The sequence below is a fragment of the Phacochoerus africanus genome, chromosome 8, assembly GCF_016906955.1.
Source record: "Phacochoerus africanus isolate WHEZ1 chromosome 8, ROS_Pafr_v1, whole genome shotgun sequence".
NCBI classification, from domain to species: domain Eukaryota; kingdom Metazoa; phylum Chordata; class Mammalia; order Artiodactyla; family Suidae; genus Phacochoerus; species Phacochoerus africanus.
This window is the reverse complement of record NC_062551.1, coordinates 51,614,315-51,619,290: the sequence shown is the minus strand read 5'-3', so window position 1 is coordinate 51,619,290 and position 4,976 is coordinate 51,614,315. Positions and strand designations below refer to the sequence as shown.

The 4,976-nt window shown below is 47.8% G+C and overlaps 1 protein-coding gene across 1 annotated transcript in view; it reads right to left on the bottom strand.

The window, feature by feature from the left end:
* Positions 1-4,976, bottom strand: part of LOC125133116 (very-long-chain 3-oxoacyl-CoA reductase-like) — a 31,267-nt gene that overhangs the window by 859 nt on the left and 25,432 nt on the right. The window lies entirely within an intron of this gene.

The window sequence follows — 4,976 nt, the reverse complement described above, 5'->3', positions numbered from 1 at the left end:
CTGAAATGACATGTCCAATGTCAGTGATAAACAGGAAGAAGTTGAGGAATTAACAGGTGGCAGTTTATAGACATTTAATTAAAGAACTGTTTCCTGGGAGTTCCTGTCATGGCTCAGAAGAAACAAATCCAACTAGGAACCATGAGGTCGCAGGTTCGACCCCTGGCCTCACTCAGTGAGTTAAGGATCCGGTGTTGCTGTAACTGTGGTGTAGGCTGGCAGCTACAGCTCCAATTAGACCCCTATCCTGGGAGCCTCCATATGCCGCTCTAAAAAAAGCAAAAAAAAAAGCAAAAAAAAAAAACAAACCAAACAAAAACAAACAAACAAACAAAAAGGAAGTGTTTCTCTCCGTATGGCAATGTTCCTTTCAGATTTTGGTGCCCCACTTAAAAACAGCTGTAATTTTTTGTTTTTTTATCTTTTCTTCTTGGCTGTGCCCACAGCATGCATAAATAAGTTCCCAGGCCGAGGATCGAACCTGTGCCACAGCAGTGACAACAACGTCGGGTCCTTAACCTGCTGTGCCACCAGGGAACTCCAAAAGCAGCTGTTTTGAAATATAATTTAGAAGTTCCGTTGTGGCTCAGCAGTAACAAACCTGACTAGTATCCATGAGGACTCGGGGTTGATCCCTGGCCTTGCTCAGTGGGTTAAGGATCCAGTATTGCCATGAGCTGGGGTGTAGGTCGCAAACGTGGCTCGGATCTGGCATTGCTGTGGCTGTGGTGTAGGCCTGTGCCTGCAGTTCTCATTCGACCCCTAGCCTAGGAACTTCTATATGCCTCGGGTGCAGCCCTAAAAAAACAAAACAAAACAAAACAAAAGAAGAAAAGAAATGTCATTCACACACCAGACAATTCATCCGTGTAAGGTGCAAAATTCGCTACCATCACCACTGCAGACAATGTAAAAAATTTTTCATCATCCCCCAAAGAAATCCTGCACCCCTTAGCTGCCTACCCAACCCCTCTCTTCCCCTTAGGCCCTGGTGACCAGTAGTCTATTTTTGTCTCTGTAAATTTGCCCCTTCTGGACATTTCATATAAATGAGATCATAGAACATGTGGTCTGGTGTGTGTTGTGTGTGAAGAACACAATATGAGATCCGCCCTTCTCTACCCGCTTCTCCCCACCCCCGGGGCCCCCTCTTGTTTTCTGCTTCAATGAGTCTTTTATTAGGATTATTATTTTTGCTTTTTAGGGCTGCACATGCGGCATATGGAGGTTCCCGGGTGAGGGGTCCAATCGGAGCTGCAGCTGCCGGCCTACACCATAGCCACAGCCACGTGGGATCCCAGCCACATCTGCAACCAACACGCCAGATCCTTAACCCACTGAGCAAGGCCAGGGATCGAACCCCCATCCTCATGGATGCTAGTGAGGTTCGTTACTGCTGAGTCACAACAGGAACTCCTATTATTTTTTTTTAATTGAAGTAGAGTTGACATACACGTTGTGTTAGCTGCTGGTGTGCAGCATAGCGATTCAGTTTTACATATATAGACATTTTCTGTTTCATATGCTTTTCCATTATGGTTTCTTTTCTTTTCTTTCTTTTTTTTTTGTCTTTTTGCCTTTTCTAGGGCTGCTCCCCTGGCATATGGAGGTGCCCAGGCTAGGGGTCCAATTGGAGCTGTGGCCACTGGCCTACGCCACAGCCACAGCAACACGGGATCCAAGCCGAGTCTTCGACCTACACCACAGCTCATGGCAACGCCGGATCCTTAACCCACTGAGCAAGGTCAGGGATCGAACCTGTAACCTCATGGTTCCTAGTTGGATTCATTAACCACTGCGCCACGACGGGCACTCCCTCCATTATGGTTTCTTACGGGATATTGAATAAGTTCCCTGAGCTGTACAGTAGGACCTTGTTGTTTATTTATTTTATATATAGTAGTTTGAATCTGCTAATCCCAAACTCCTAATTTATCCCTCTCTCCCCCCATGAGTCTGAGTATTTTAAATATGTCATTTAAGTGGAATCATGCAGAACTTGTCCTTGTGTGACTGGCTTATTACACATAATGGCTCCCAGGTCCATCCATGTTGTCAAAAATGGAAGGATTCCTTTCTCTTTATCTTATTTTATTTTGTATCTTTTTAGGGCCACACCCGCAGCATATGGAGGTTCCCAGGCTAGGGGTCTAATCAGAGCTGTGGCCTCCGGCCTATACCGCAGCCATAGCAATGCCAGATCCGAGCCTCATGTGCGACCACAGCAACACGGGATCCAAGCAAAGTCTTCGACCTACACCACAGCTCTCGGCAACCCCAGATCCTTAACCCACTGAGCGAGGCCAGGGATCGAACCTGCAACCTCATGGTTCCTAGTCAGATTCGTTTCTGCTGAGCCACAACAGGAACTCCAGATTCCCTTCTTTTTAAAGGCTAAATATGGAGTTCCTGCCGTGGCTCAGTGGTTAATGAATCCAACTAGGAACCCTGACGTTGCGGGTTCAATCCCTGGCCTTGCTCAGTGGGTGAAGGATCCGGCATTGCTGTGAGCTGTGGTGTAGGTCACAGACGTGGCTTGGATCCCACATTGCTGTGGCTACAGCTCCGATTACGCCCCTAGCCTGGGAACCTCCATATGCCGCGGGAGCGGCCCTGGAAAAGGCAAAAAGACAAAAATAAATAAATAAGTAAATAAAGGCTAAATAATATTCCACTGTATGGCTATACTTCTTTTTCTTTTTTCTTTTTCTGCACCCCAGGCATATGGTCGTTCCCAGCCCAGGGATGGAATCCGAGCCACAGCTGCGACCTACGCCACAGCTGCAGGATGCTGGATCCTTAACCCGCCGCGTCCCAGCAGGATCTCCTCTACCGCTTTTTCTTTCCACAGTCACCTGTACCTGCACATTTGGGTTGTTTCCACATTTGGCGACTGGGATTAAATAAACGATCTTTGGGGTCTGTCTTCTTTCACCTGAGATTGTCATCATGTTGTAGCTCATGACACGACGTCATTTCTTTTATCGTCAGATAACATTCCACTGTATGGATGTGCCACATTTCCTGTATCCATGTGTCTGCTGATGGACATTTAGGCTGTTTCTACTTTTGGGATATGAATATGGTAGCCCACTTTTTTCTAAGATAGTAAATATTTTCTTGGTTCCCTAGAAACTCTGACCTTACCCTGAGCCTCAGTTTCCACTTTTGTCAAATGGGAGAAAGGGTCCAAACAGCTGCATTAATTTAGCACCTACTGAATGCCAAATGCCATGCTCCCAAGGATTCACTCAACAAACTTGAAGATTTGGAAACAGAGGCAGGATGCAAATAAAGTCACCATCCAACGAGTGCCAGGGAAAGGACCCCATGTCTTACAAGAGGCCCTCCTCCAAGCGAGCGAGTGGGTTGGGGGCTCAGCTAGGGGCTTGTGTGTGATGCACTTGGCCCAGATCCTGACCCATGGAAAGCACTTGGAAAATATTAACCAGATTCTGGCAGAGGTGAGTTCTGGCTCGGGGACTGGGGCAGGGTGGCAGCTGTTTATTGGGTACAAGTTCTGTGTAAGGGGCTCCCTGAGTGTATCTTTTTTTTTAGGGCCACACCCACAGCATATGGAAGTTCCCAGGCTAGAGGTCTAATCGGAGCTGCAGGTGCCAGCCTACAGCAACACGGGATCTGAGTCGAGTTTGTGACCTATACCACAGCTCACAGCAACGCTGGATCCTTTAACCCACTGAGCAATGCCAGGGATCGAACCCACAACCTCATGGATACTAGTTGGGTTCTTAACCCACTGAGCCACAACGGGAACTCCCCCGAGTATATCTTAAATGCATAGCATCTCACGGCACCTTTGCCCTGGCCCCGGGAAAAGGAACTGTTTCTCTCTCAGGCAGGAAGCATGCTCAGAAGCTCAAGGCAGAATGTTAGAAGCAGTGGCCGGGATTTGAACCCAATCAGATGGACTCCAAGAGCTCTGTGCCACTGTCTGCGGGCCCCCATGCTGTGTGCCAGGCCGAGCACGTGCCCAACTCACTGTATCCCAGGCCTCACTGCCTGGCCTAAGACAGCCTCCCCATCATCCCTGGGACATGGATGGTGTGACTGTTCCTGGTGCACTGATGAGGTCCCCAAGGCTCTGACAGTCACTCTGGTCACACAGCCAGGAAATGGGATGAAAGAGACAAAGCCAGATGGAGAGGGGACTATTCCTATGTGCCACGGCCATGGTCCAGGCGAGAGGGAGGCCGAGAGCCTCCAGATGGCTCTTCCCTCTGCTTGATTCAACTGGGATCAAAATGTGAAACTGGGAGTTCCCATTGTGGTTCAGCGGGTTAAGAATGAGACTAGTATCCATGAGGATGTGGGTTTGATCCCTGGCCTTGCTCAGTGGGTTAAGGATCTGACATTGCCACAAGCTATGGCATAGGTCCCAGATGTGGCTCGGATCTCATGTTGCTGGGAGTTCCCATTGTGGCTCAGTGAGTTAAGAACCTGACTAGTCTCTGTGAAGATGCAGGTTCAATACCTGGTCTCGCTCACTGGGTTAAGGATCTGGTGTTGCTGTGAGCTGTGATGGAGGTCTCAGATAGGGTTCAAATCTGGTGTTGCTCTGGCAGCATCTGCAGTTCTAATGCAACTCCTAGCCTGGGAACTTCCATATGCCATGGGTGTGGCCGTAAAAAGAAAAAAAGAAAAGAAATTAAACATAGAACTACCATATGATCCCACTATTCCACTTCTGGGTATATACCCAAAATAACTGATCTCAGGGACTCAAACAGATATTGGTACACACACGTTCATAGCAGCATTATTCACAGTGGCCAAAAGGGAGAAGCAACCCAACACTGACAGGATGGATAAACAAAGTGGTACGTCCATACAGTGGAATATCATTCATCCTTAAAAAGGAAAGAGATTCTGACACGTGCTGCAAGATGGATGAACCTGGAAAACATTATGCTAAGTGAGATAAGCAAGTCACAAAAGGACAAATACTATGTGGTTCT